The 14,473-nt window shown below is 41.8% G+C and overlaps 1 protein-coding gene across 3 annotated transcripts in view; it reads left to right on the forward strand.

The window, feature by feature from the left end:
- Positions 1-2,455: 2,455 nt before the first annotated feature.
- Positions 2,456-14,473, forward strand: part of GARIN1A (golgi associated RAB2 interactor 1A) — a 31,581-nt gene continuing 19,563 nt past the window's right edge. For 2 of the 3 annotated variants that reach the window (XR_006889776.1, XM_046669731.1), the window contains exons 1-2: positions 2,456-2,630; positions 3,560-3,891. The gene's annotated coding sequence lies outside the window, so the exon portion shown is untranslated. Of the gene's footprint in view, positions 2,631-3,559; positions 3,892-6,784; positions 6,917-14,473 lie in introns of those variants that run through there. The other variant, XR_006889775.1, reaches the window with a different exon arrangement.

Consider the following 14,473-nt stretch of genomic DNA (forward strand, 5'->3'; position numbering starts at 1 on the left):
AAGCATTCCAGTACATTTATCATGGTCTACCTTGGAGGTAATAAGATTAATATCTACCATTTATTTTGATCTTAATCTATACTAGGTACTTTACATCCATTATTTAATTTAATCTTCACAACAATCTTAGTAGGTAAGTAAGGACTATTATTACTCCCATTTTATAAATGAAGAAACTGAGGCAAGCAGAGCCCAAGAATAGCTAGAGAATTGCAGAGCAGGATTCAAACTCAAGTCTGACTAATTTCTAACCACTACCCCATAGCCTTGGGTCACCGGCTATCTTTTTTAGGTCCTGTTTACCCAATCAGGTGACAAGCCTATTTAGGACAAGACCTGCCTTTAAAACGTTTCAGTAAAATAATAGCTACTATTTATTGAGCATCTATGTGACACAAACTTTACATGCATTATTTCTAATCCTCACAACTCTATGTTTTACATATTATTTTCTGCATTTTACAGATTAGGAAACTAAGGCTTAAAGGGAGTAATTAACTTGGTCAAGGTGGTGGAGACAGGACAAGAATCTTGATTTGGGTAGGCCCAGTACTTACACAGAGATGGTGGTCAATAACATTTGTAGTTGATAGATGGGAAAGCACAGGGTTATATTCACCCAAACCCTGGCTATAATGTGTCATAACCTTTAGACAGTGGCAGTGAATCTGGGGGAGAGGGAGTCGTTGGAGAGGTGCCTGTCTCTTCCTTCCAGCTGTGTGAAAATAAAAATTTAGAGCTCACAACAAGCAGAGCACAAAGAGTTATTGTGGAATTCCTGCGTTCACTCATAGGCTACTAGGAACAAAGTCTGTCCTTGGAAAATTTTGTAGTCGATGATCCAGATAATGTTAACACTGATGTAACATTTTCTATATGTCAGGCACCGTTCTTGGTGCTTCACACAGATCAACTCATTTAATTTCCAGGTAAGCACTATTATTATCCCATATAACAGCTGAGGAAATCGAAGTAAAGTTAAAGGATTTGCCCAAGGCCCCCAGCCAGCAAGAGGCGGCGTTTGGGACACCTGGCAGCATGATTTCAGAGCTCGAGCCCCTCCTAACAACAGTGCGCGAGAAGAGTCACTGAGTCGAGCTCAAAAGCAGATGAAACTCTAGGACTATAACGACGGACCAAAAATTCCCGCGGGCTGAGTAGAAAAGTCCGTTTCAAAGTGCCTGCCAGCACGTCTCTATCGCAACTCTCTCCTTTCCCGGCTCCCCCCTTCCTCCCCGCCAACTGAAGACACAGAGGCCAGAAAGTAGGGGAAAGGTCCCAGCTAGGGTTTGGCTCCTCCCTTCCCGCTCTTCAGTCCCTTTCCAGCAGAGCCAGCCAAGCCATGGGAGCTCCCGGCTTCTCGCCCATACAGCCGGGGCGCTTGACCTGGTCACGCGGAACTGCCAGCCCTAGAGCTCAGTGGACCCGCCTAGAGTCCCTTGCTCCGGAGCTTTGGCCCACTCCCCTCCCCCTCCTCCGGAAGAAGGCGGTGAAACCACCCACAGCCTTCCCTTGCATGGCGGCGTGGATGTTCCCTCCCAGTGGCCTCTCCACTCCCAGTGTCTGATCTGCCATCGGGTGCTCTCACGACAGAACGTCTACATTTCTTTGGTTTGGGGTGGTGCAGGGTACTTAAGCTTACCAGGCCCTAAATCTGGGCCTAAGGCTGGACTGTGACCTCCTTGCTCTTTGGTTCAATCTGAAAGTATCCTTAAAAATCATCTAGTGGCCACATTTTAGATAAGAAAACCCAGGCCCAGTAAGTTTTTTAAAGTGACTTGTCCATAAGCAGTCAGGCTCGGACACCAGGGGCAGATGAGTATTTCACATTTTAAGTAGCATGACACACTTCCACAGAAAGCAGAATTTAACATGATGTAAAAGGGTCTCACTATTCCAGAGAGATCGATGGCAAATTAAACCTCAGGACTTGGAACGGAGCGTGGGAGGTGGCGGCTGGAATCTCGGTACTTGTAGGGTAGGAAGTGAAACAAAGTCGGCTCTGAAGTCCCCGGAAGGGAGAAAACTGGCAGCAGGGGGTGGGGTGGGGGTCTGATGCCCTCTGACAATCTGTGCTTTGCTGAACTCTCTGGTGACGAACCCATCCTCCGCTGCCCAGACTCCATCCCACCCAATACGCGGGCCCTGGACTGGGGCGCCTCAGGTGTGTTTTCCACCGACGTGGGGTGGGGGGAAATGAGCTTTCTGATTCCTTCGAAGGTCTCCTACAGCAGGAAAAGTCAGTGGAAGCTAACACACGCCTACTCCCACCGCCGCCCTCAATGACTCAGAGTCCCACGGGATATGTTTTTTGAAACAGCTCTGACATCGAACCCCCGCCCTCCAGGAAAACCCGGAGCCCGGCCGGGGGGCGGGCCGGCGGACGTGCGTCGGCGCGAATGCGTGCGAGCTCGAGTGCGCGTGCGCGGGCCCAGGGGCGGGGTGGGGCCGCAGCTATAAGTAGGTGGCGGGGCGGGCTTCGCTTTGCGTCTTGCTGCGGCCTGAGTTTTTGTCTTTCAAGAGTCGTGTAGATTGTGATCTCGCGCTGCTTGTGGGCTGATTTTCCTCCCGACTCCTGCACGACGGGCTGTTAACGGCGAGCGGGCCACTCCCGGTCCTTCCTCCTGGAGGTGAGCGGTCCTATGGGCTTCCCGGACTCTCTGCCCCCGTCCCCTGGGCTGCCTGCTGGGTCGGCCGCCTCTCGTTCCCGGTTTGGGCCTGCCTTCCTCGTCCCGCCCCCACCCAGATTCTTACTCAGCTGTCCCAGCCTTTGCTTTCTCCCGGCGTGGCCCTAACTAGGGTCCAGGTGGCTCACCCCGTGCTCAGCGGTCTTGGGTTAGGCGTCTATGTCATGCCCTCCCAAAGCATCCGCTGTGTGTAGTAACTGCCTCTTTTCTTCCCTGTCACCCCTAGACTGTAAGCCGCATGAGGGCAGGGTTCACGTCTACAGGGCTCCCTGTGGCCCTAGTACCTTCCAGGGTGCCTAACACGTTATGAGTATTCAGGGTGTATTTGTTAAATAAGTAAACTTGATAGGTTTGACTTTGAAAAAGTTAGTGATTAACTCGAACCTGACTGAAATGGGAGGGAAATTTCAAGGTAAGTTGCTTTTTCAAGGGCTTGTTTGTATATCCCACTCCCCTCCACGAAAGAGCTCTGTCTTTATTTCCAGAAGGTTTCTGTTCCCTGGACTGTGGCACAGGGACTGTGCATTGCTCCTGGCAGGAGAGGTAAAAGTTTTAAGGACTGCACGTGAATTAGTCCAGAAAGCAAGACTGGCCCCGCAGCCGTGGAGTTTAGAGTGTAAATATACTTGGAGTTTCTGCAGTGGAAGAACATCCACTGGTCGCTGTCTCCTTGACTGGCCAGGCCTCTCCCTTAGCTCCGTGGGAAGACAGTCAGGGCCAGGCGCACGCATGTCACAAAAGGCTGTGGATTAACCTCACTTCTCTTTCCTCAGGATCTAGAAGCCTTCCAGAAGCAGAAGGCAACTCTACTGCTCTACACAGGCGTGGGACCCTTTCAGCCATGAAGCATATATTGAACTTGTATCTCTTAGGTGTGGTGCTGACCCTGCTCTCCATCTTCGTTAGACTGATGGAGTCACTGGAGGGCTTACTGGAGAGCCCATCGCCTGGGAGCTCCTGGACCACCAGAAGTCAGCTAGTCAGCACACAGCCGCCAAGGGCCTTCCAGACCATCCATCCAGAGGGGTGTGATAAGACCTCCGTCCACCGGCTGTAACCTTGGAACACTGGCTTAAACGTGTCCAGCCGGGTGTCCCAGTTCCTGGGCAGGCAAGCTCAGCATCAGTGTCATCAGAGAATTAACTGTTACTGGGCCCTTGAAGGGACTCTTCACCTGGAAAAAGAGCCCGTTTAATACACAGATGTGAGTGGGTGGCTTACGGCGGTGGGATGGAGTGATCTCATTCCTCTCCCCTTAGTCAGCTGGATGCTTTGCTGTCCTTGGCAGCGTGGCCCTGACATCTCTTAAGATGGGGGCTTGTGCTCAACTGCAGCTGTTGGAAGATGGTGGTTTTCAACCCTACTTCCTAAACAACTGCAGAGAGTTCCTTTGGACTTGGGTGTCTTATAGTCAGTTTATTTGGTGTTGGGCTTCCCATCTTGAGAGCTCCTCTGTGTGGATAACAGTTGAAGAGGTGTGTGGGTTGGCTGTAGGGGGAGGGGAGATGGAATATTCGATGTCCAGTTCTCATTGTTTTACATTTTGAAGTCCTTCTTCAACATAGTGTACATTGGTCTGAAGGGGGCAGTCAGATGACAAACCCTGCTCAGGACATAGGCATGTGGCCACCATGTGGCTTAAATGAGTTTTTCTAATGAAATAAAGTTGCATATATATTTCCCATATGTGTCATGTTGACTTCTGCCCTTGAAATTAGTGTTAGGGAAGGGCCTTAATTTGTGGTTTAACATCTTAAAACTTTGGACAGAAAAGTACTTAAACACTGTGTTTAAAACAAGGTAAATAAACTTGAATTTGGAGGCAGAGGCAGTTGCATCTGCCCTGTATCAACCAGTTTGCTGAGCCTAGGCCAAGACTATTGCAGTCCTCTGTTGCCTCTGTCCATCTCCGAAGAAAGAGAGAAGTGATTTCTTCTAGCCCCCTCACCTCAGTCTTTGGGGAAAGAGAATTAACAGTCTAGTAGGCCTTGGCTTTTTTCTTCTGCCCTCTTAACCACCAGGGTGAGTACTCAATTGTGATTGTTCTCTAGGTCAGCTGGTAAAATGTCCCTCTCTCACAGATGATTGTTTCTGCTTTTTCTCAGATCTAAGCAGCTTGCCCTTTCTACAAAAATGGAGGGGTTTTTTTTCTTGTATCCACCACTCCTTCATCCCTCACCTCATGTTGGAGTGTATTCACTCTTCTGCCTATGGGAATATATGTATCTATTCACACTTTCTTCTTGGTGTGCGCGTTATTTTATGTATGATGAGTTTGATTGACTTCTGCCAAAGGGTAAGACTGGAGCATGGTGTCCTCTGCTGAACCAGTTTTGCTTCCTGAGTGTTCTTAAACTTAATTGTGACTACCCCAGATGCCAGTGGTTTGGGCATCACTTTTATTTATTCTGCTGTGGTAGTCATTAGTGCTGTCTACCAAGCATTTCCAGCTTCCCGGCTTCTGGGCACCTGGTAACATGGTAGTCCCTGGTCCTTTGTGGTTAGCTGGGCTTTTGTGACTCGTCTTTTGGTAGCATGGTACTGTCAAAAATATAGTTGGCTTTTTATCTCTGATTCCAGGCAATTTCATGTGCCAGTAGCTGTCCTTTTTCTAGACGTATTTCTTAAATTTGGTATATTTTCTCATCCTCATGCCTTTCCGACTAGTTTGGGGTATTTCGAACTTTCAGTTGGAGAGCTGCACCTTAAGTCTCTTCCCCAAGCAGTTTAGTTTAATTGAAGTGGTTTATTGGGTGCTGCAACCTTAACGAGGTCTTTGCTCTAAGGTTTCAACAACAGATATGATGGGCATAGCATTGTTTTGATCTTTCCTAGAGTAGGGTGACTACTCGTAGTCTGGCAGAGGGATTTCCCGGGATGCAGGACTTTCAGTGCTAAAACCGGGACAGTCCAAGGCAAACCGGGATGGTTGGTCACCCTACCTACCAAGCTAAGTTTGAGTTGACATCTGTCATTCCAAATATTTCTCAATTTTAACAACTACCAATTAGAGATGAGAAGCAGTTGCTTCTGTGAGTCCTGCAAGCCCATTGACCTCTGTAGTCTCTCTAGATCCCTTATGCCTGCTTGCAAGCTGGCCACTTCTCGTCTGAGCTTGTCTTGTGATGCATTGTCAGTGGCAACCAACAGTATCCAATTCATGCTGCTAACACTCTGTTCTGACTCTCCTAACTCATTAGATTAGATAATGTATGTCTTCGAAGTTGCTGCAGACAAGTTTTACCAAATACCTGGCTACTGTATAACATGAGTTGTCATCCTTCCAGCTTCCAGTAAGATCTCTTTGGTGCCCCTAAGTAAGTTAATGTCATTTAATCAAGGTTTTTTGTTTTTGAAATATGCAACACTGCTCATCTAGATTCCAGTCTCCATATCAGCCCAGGACACATTAGGTTAGGTTATGCTGCAGCAACAACCCTGAAATCTCAGTAGCTGAAAACAGAACAGTTGCCTAAGGGCGCCTTCCCAGGAAGCACAGCTGGGGCCTGCCTAATCAAGGAATATTCACTTCCCCCAGGGTAAGGGGCCTTCACATCTGCTCTGTGGAACATCATAGTCACTAGGCTACTGTGTCTCCCATTCTTCCCCTCCTTCCCTTGCTGCCGTTATCCTGTCCCTATTCCATCACTCCGTTAGATGTGTAGGGGCGTAGGGGCACGTGGCCTGTCTTTTTCACTTGTAGATTATCTCGAGCCACATTCAAAACTGGCATGAAAACTTGTGCATCACTCAGAGGTTCTTGAATTTGAACTTGATGTTGTGGCTGGATGGAATTCTTGGGTTGTGTCCTTTGGGGGAGGTATGGTGAATGTATTCCACCTGCGTGAGGGGATAGTAGTGAGCTGAATCATTATTAACTAGAGGGGTCGTTAGTGGTAGTCATTAATGTTCTTCAAATAATTTGCCCTTGCCTTCCAGGCACATAATAGAATTGCATTTCCTGACACCTTTGTGGTTGAATGGGGCCATGAATTCTGGGCATTGAGTTGTGAGTCAAAGTGACTGTGTCAGTTCTAGGTTGGAGCATTTTAGCAGTGCTTCAAAACCCTCCAAAACCCTCTTTTTTCTTCCACCAGTGACCAGCAGTGCTCCAAATGGAACAGTTCCGATAGTGCAGGTCCTGGAGTGCGCATGCCGTGGAGCAGTGCCCTCAACTGATCCCTGATGAACATACCGTGTAAATGAGAAATAAACCTATGTGATGTTAAGCTACTGAGGTTTGGGGGCTTTTTGTTATTGCAGCATGACTTGGACTATCCTGATACGTTGCATACAGCACCTACTGGGTGCCGGGCATCAACTAAGATCTCATCACTACCGACCTCAGATAATGTACATAAGATAGTAGAGGGAGAAACATGTAAACAAATAAGTAATGTTTCACGGTTCTATGATAGAAATATGTGTATAGCACAGTGGGTACATAGTTATTTGCAGGCAGGAGGTAGATGTTAAGGAAAAGCTTCTTAGAGAATCTGAATTTTTATTTTATTATTTTAATTTTATCTTTCTTTATCTGAGGAAGATTAGCCCTGAGCTGACATCTGCTGCCATTCCTCCTCTTTTTGCTGAGGAAGACTGGCCCTGAACTAATATCCATGCCCATCTTCCTCTACTTTATATGTGGGATGCCCACCACAGCATGGCATGACAAGTGGTGCTAGGTCTGCATCTGGGATCTGAACCAGTGAACCGTGGGCTGGCAAAGCTTAGCACAGGAACTCCACTGCACCACGGGCCGACCCCTGCAAGTACAAATTTTAAATCCCTATTATTAGCTTGAGGCCTTAACTCTAGTGCCATCTGGTGGGATCTAAAGAAGAAGGAAATATTTGAAATTCCTTCTGTATGTGAAGGGCTGTGCCTCTAAAGTTTAATGCAGATAATAGAGTATTAAGGGTTGGAAGAGAGGAACTGGTCTAGCACTGTCTAATAAAAATATAATGCAAGCCACATATATAATTTAAAATTTTCTAATGGTCACATTAAAAAGTCAAAAGGGGGCCAGCTCCATGGCCAAGTGGTTGAAGTTCTGTGTACTTTGCTTTGGTGGCCCAGGTTCACTTGTTGAGATCCCAGGCACGGACCTGCTCCGCTCATCAGCCGTGCTGTGGAGGCGTCCCACATAGGAAATAGAGGAAGATTGGTGTGGATGTTAGCTCAGGGCTAGTCTTCCTCACCAAAAAAAAAGAAAAGAAAAGAAACAGGAAAAGGTATTTTTAAAATTTTATTTTACCCAGAATATTAAAAATATTTCAACATGTGATCCACATAAAAAGTTATTAATGAGATAGATACTTTACATTCTTTGTTTTTTATAGCAAGCGTGTGTTTGTATTGGTGATTATTTTACACTTACAACACATCTCCATTTGGATTAGCCACATTTCAGTTGCTCAGTAGTCACATATGGCTAGTGGCTGCTGTATTGGACAGTGAGGATTTTTTCATTTTACTACAGAGGGAAACTAGGGGATTAGACAATATCATTGAACTAATTGGCAGTCGATTCCCAGTATGCAGCTCTTTTTTCACTATCATCTTGTGATTTTTTTTTTTCTTTTTCAAGAAGTCTTCAAAGTGCAATATAGCAAAATATGTCAATAATGAGCTTTTTCACCCCCGAGGTAATTCTTATGTGGGCACGTGTGAGATTTTTTTTCCTGAGAAAACCTATGTAAAAAAAAAAAAATCATAAAACGGATGTAACTTACAGCGTTTGCATGCTGCCTTGCCCATAGGCCATCAGTAATGCCCACAGACTTGACTTGCTTCTATGGCAAACGTATACCAACTTAATAACTCATAAGTCATCACTTGAACATGAACTGTTTTTATTGTGTTTCCTTTTAAACCTTGTCCTTATACATCAGGCATTTCTGTATTGTAATAGTACGAGTGCAGTTTGGACTCATTTTTCCCATTTTACTTAACATTATGAGATGCAGAATCAAACAATTGATAAAAGCAGGTAGTTTTATGTAATCTGAGAATTCTAAATTGGAGGACATTATATTCATAAGGCTCATTAGAATTAGAATAGTGTGCTAATCCTTAGGTAAGAAGGGACAGGGAAAGTTAAATGTACTATCTTGGCATAAATATGTATAAACATTCTCTAAAAGGATAAACAAGAAAATAACAACAGTGGCTTCATTTTGGGGGAAGGGTGGTGGGAACTTGAGCCTGTCGTCGGGGTGAGAAGGGGACTCTTCACTGTCTCCCTTTTGATACTTTTTTTTTTTTTAAAGATTGGCACTTGAGCTGACAACTGCTGCCAATCTTTTTATTTTTTTCTGCTTTTTCTCCCAAATCTCCCCACTACATAGTTTTATATTTTAGTTATGGGTCCTTCTAGTTGTGGCATGTGGGACACCACCTCAGCATGGCCTGACAGCAGTGCCATGTCTGCGCCCAGGATCTGAACTAGCGAAACCCTGGGCCACCGAAGCGGAGCGTGCGAACTTAACCACTCGGCCACGGGGCCCGCCCCCATTTTGATCCTTTTTGATGTTGGTACCTTGTGAATGTATTATTCAAAATTTTGTATTTATTTGTTTATTTTGCTAAGGAAGAACTCGCCCTGAGCTAGCAACTGTTGCCATTGTATGTTGGTCTCTGCCACAGCATGGCTGCCGGCCAGCGGTGTAGGTCCACTCCCAGGAACTGAACCTGGGCCACCAAAACAAAGCACACCAAACTTAACCACTAGGCCATGGGGTCAGCCTCTCAAAGTTTTATTTTTAAAATGCCTATAATCAATTTTTCCGTTTATAATTTCTATTTTAAAAGCTTTCTGAAATTGTGATGGAGATTTTATTGAATCTACAGATCAATTTGGGATGAACTGACAGCTTAGTATTGACTCTCCTAGTGCATGAACATACTGTTTCTCTCTTTGTGTTGCTGTTGACAAGGAATTTTTTGTCTGTGTTCGTGAGTAGTGCTGACCTGTGGTCTGTTGCTTTCTTTTCTTGCTTTGTCTTTATCTTATTTTACTGATGCTGGATTCATAAAATGAGTTGGGAACTGTTTCCTACTCCATTTTGTGAGTTTGTAGAAGATAAATATTGTTGATCACTTAAATGTTTGATGGATTCCACCAGCAAGGCCATATGGGCCTAGAGTTTTACTTGTGGTGAGATATTTAATTAAAAATTCAGTTTATTTTATTAATATATGTATATTTTTTATTTTTCCTAGGTTAGTTTTTAAAAAGTTAAAGTTTTCCCTGTCAGTTTTAGTAATTTCTATGTGATGGCATTTGTGTAAAACATCTAAGTTGTCAAATTTATTAGTATTAATTTGTTTAAATGATTTCCTTATTATACTTTTAAAATTCATAAGATCTGTAGTGATATTCTGCCTTTTTTTCCAGGTTGGTAATTTGTTTTTTCTCTTTTTCTAGATCATGTTAGTGACAGGCTTCTTGAGTTTTATAAATTTTACTGCTCTCTTTAACAATTTTAACTTTTGGTTTCCTTGGTTTGTTTCTGTGTGCTTTCTATTTTATTGATTTCCACTCTTTATTATTTACTTCCTTCTGTTTAATTTGTTCTTTTTTCTTCCTTTTTTTCATTTTTAGATGGAAACTTAGGTAATTGGTTTTTGGACTTTTCTTCTCTTCTTCTTTAACCACATAAAGATATAATTTTCCCTCTAAGCATTGCTTTAGTTGCATCTCACAAATTTTGATATGTTTTCATTTTATTCAAAGTATTTTATAATTTCCCAGTGATTTCTTGTTTGATGATGGGTTATTTAGAAGTGTGTTGTTTCATTTCCAAATACTTTGAAATTTTCCAAATATCTTTCTGTATTGATTTTTAGTTTAATTTCATTATGGTAAGAAAACATACCCTGTATAATTAAGACTTCTTTTATGGCTCAGCATATGTTATATCTTGGTAAATGTTCAATGTGCACTTGACAATAATGTGGATTCTGCCACTGAAGTGTTCTGTGTCAGTTACATAGTTGATAGTGTTATTCAAGTCTGTATCCTTATTGATTTCTATCTACTTGTTCTATGAATTTCTGAGAGAATGAGGAGATATCTAACTCTAATTATGGATTTGTTTAGTTATACACTTAGTTCCACCAGTTTTTGCTTCATATCTTTGGAAACATAACAAGAAGGATTGTTAAGTCTTCTCGATAAACTGACCACTTTATTTTTTTTAAATGTCCCTTCTTATTACTTGTATTTTTCCTTACCCTGAAGTCTTCTTTGTATGATATTAGTATAGCCACTCCAGCTGACTTAGGATTAGTAGCTGCATAGTTTATCTTACTCTATCCTTTTAACTTATATGTCTTTATATTTTAAGTAGATTTCTTGTAGATAGCATATAGTTGTGCCTTGCTTTTTATATGGTCTGTCAATATCTGATTTTTAATTGGAGTGTTTAGGCCATTTACATTTGGTGTAGTTACCAATAAGGTTGGGTTTAAATCTACCACCTTGTTATTTTCTTTTCTGTTTTCCATCTGTTTCTTTTTTTTTTTTTTTTTTTTGAGAAAGATTAGCCCTGAGCTAACATCTGCTGCCAATCCTCCTCTTTTTTTGCTGAGGAAGACTGGCCCTGAGCCAACATCCATGCCCATCTTCCTCTACTTTATATTTGGGACGCCTACCACAGCATGGCTTGCTGAGCAGTGCTGTGTCTGCACCTGGGATCTGAACTGGCAAACCCCAGGCTGCCGAAGTGGAACATGTGCATTTAACCACTGTGCCACCATGCCGGCCCCTTCCATCTGTTCTTTGTTTCACTTTTCCTCTTTTCTTACCTTCTTTTGGATTAACTGAGAATTCTTCTGTGTTCTATTTTATCTCCACTATTGATTTATTAGCTGTACCTCTTTGTTTAATTTTTTAGTGGTTCTTCTTTTCTCAGGTTTACGATAGACATCTTTAACTTATTACAGTCTGCCTTCAAATAGTGTTATACCACTTAATTTTTTTTTTACTTTTTATTGAGATTATGATAGTTTACAACCTTGTGAAATTTCAGTTGTACATTATTATTTGTCAGTCATATTGTGGGTGCACCACTTCACCCCTTGTACCCATCCCCCACCCCACCTTTCCCCTGGTAACCACTAATCTCTTCTCTTTGTCCACGTGTTTAATTTCCACATATGGGTGGAGTCATACAGAGATTGTTTTTCTCTGCCTGGCTTATTTCACTTAGCATAATACCCTCAAGGTCCATCCATGTTGTTGTGAATGGGACGATTTTATCGTTTTTTATGGCTGAGTAGTATTCCGTTGTGTGTGTGTGTATATATATATATATATATATATATACACACACACACATACCATATCTTCTTTATCCAATCATCAGTTGATGGACACTTAGGTTGCTTCCATGTCTTGGCTATTTTGAGTAATGCTGCAGTGAACATAGGGGTGCATGGGTCTTTTTGAATTGTTGATTTAAGTTCTTTGGGTAGATACCCAGTAGTGGGATGGCTGGGTCATATGGTATTTCTATTTTTAATTTTTTGAGGAGTCTCCATACTGTTTTCCACAGTCGCTGCACTAGTTTGCGTTCCCACCAGCAGTGTATGAGGGTTACTTTTTCTCCACAACCTCTCCAACATTTGTTATTTTTTGTTTCAGTTATTTTAGCCATTCTAACAGGGGTAAGGTGATATCTTAGTGTAGTTTTGATTTGCATTTCCCTGATGATCAGTGATGATGAGCATCTTTTCATGTGCCTATTGGCCATCCGTATATCTTCTTTGGAGAAATGTCTGTTCATTTCCCTTGCCCATTTTTTGATCAGGTTATTTGCTTTTTTGTTGTTGAGTTGTGTGAGCTCTTTATATATTATAGAGATTAGCCCTTTGTCAGATATATGATTTGCAAATATTTTTTCCGAATTGCTGGGTTGTTTTTTTGTTTCAATCCTGTTTTCCCTTGCCTTGTAGAAGCTCTTTAGTCTGATGAAGTCCCACTTGTTTATTCTTTCTATTATTTCCCTTGTCTGAGAAGACATGGTGTCTGAAAAGATCCTTTTAATACAGACGTCAAAGTGTACTGCCTATATTTTCTTCGAGAAGTTTTATGGTTTCTGGTCTTACCTTTAAGTCTTTGATCCATTTTGAGTTTATTTTTGTGAATGGCATAAAAGAATGGTTGATTTTCATTCTTTTACATGAAGCTGTCCAGTTTTCCCAACACCATTTGTTGAAGAGACTTTGTTTTCTCCATTGTATGTTCTCAGCTCCTTTGTCGAAGATTAGCTGTCCATAGCGTTGTGGTTTTATTTCTGTTCTTTCGATTCTGTTCCATTGATCTATGTGCCTATTTTTGTACCAGTCCCATGCTGTTTTGATTACTGTAGCTTTGTAGTATGTTTTGAAGTCAGGGATTGTGATGCCTCCAGTTTTGTTATTTTTTCTCAGGATTGCTTTAGCAATTCGGGTCTTTTGTTGCCCCATATGAATTTTAGGATTCTTTGTTCTCTTTCTGTAAAGAGTATCATTGGGATTCTGATTGGGATTGTGTTGAATCTGTAGATTGTTTTAGGTAGTATGGATATTTTAACTATGTTTATTCTTCCAATCCATGTGCGTGGAATGTCTTTCCATCTCTTTGTGTCGTCATCGATTTCTTTCAGGAAAGTCTTATAGTTTTCATTGTATAGATCTTTCATTTCCTTGGTTAGACTTATTCCAAGATATTTTATTCTTTTTGTTGCAATTGTGAATGGGATTGTGTTCTTGAGTTCTCTTTCTGTTAGTTCGTTATTAGAATATAGAAATGCTACTGATTTATGTAAGTTGATTTTATACTCTGCAACTTTGCTGCAGCTGTTGATTGTTTCTGATAGTTTTCCAATGGATTCCTTGGGGTTTTCTATATATAAAATCATGTCATCTGCAAATAGCAAGAGTTTCACTTCTTCATTGCCTATTTGGATTCATTTCATTTCTTTTTCCTGCCTCATAGTTCTGGCCAAAACCTCCAGTACTATGTTGAATAGGAGTGGTGAGAGTGGGCATCCTTGTCTTGTTCCTGTTCTCAGAGGGATGGCTTTCAGTTTTTGTCCGTTGAGTATGATGTTGGCTGTGGGTTTGTCATATATGGCCTTTATTATGTTGAGGTTCTTTCCTTCAATACCCAGTTTATTTATGATAAATGGATGTTGGATCTTGTCAAATGCTTTCTCTGCGTCTATTGAGATGATCATGTGGTTTTGTTTCTCATTTTGTTAATGTGTTATACCACTTCATTTTTTTATGTCAGAGCCGTGCAACAGGACACCTTTATGTCTCCCCTCTCATCCTCTGTGCTATTCTTGTCATATATTTTATTTCTACATATGTTCTAAACCTGATGTTATGTGTTACATTGTTATAATTTTTTAAATAGTCAATTATTATTTAAGGAACTTTAAAAATTATATAGATATAAATACATATTTAAAACTTTTACTCATATATTTACAATTTCTAGTGTTCTTATTCCTTGTGTAGATGTAGCTTTATAGTTTTCACTACATTTAGAAAATTTCCAGACATTATTTCTTCAAATATGTATCTTTACCTCAGGAAGTAAATAGTTATGTTTAAGACAGCCCTGACCACATGTCCACAACTCTAATCAGACTACTTTTAGAGTTAGTAATGATTCTTCCAATATATAGCATACCTTGCACATAGTTACTTCTCGGTAAAGATTTGTAAAGCCACATATAAGAAATTTATTCAATATTTTAAAAAATGTATTTGTTCAAAAATGGAATACACCA

Source organism: Equus quagga, chromosome 8 (assembly GCF_021613505.1).
Source record: "Equus quagga isolate Etosha38 chromosome 8, UCLA_HA_Equagga_1.0, whole genome shotgun sequence".
Classification (NCBI taxonomy): Eukaryota; Metazoa; Chordata; class Mammalia; order Perissodactyla; family Equidae; genus Equus; species Equus quagga.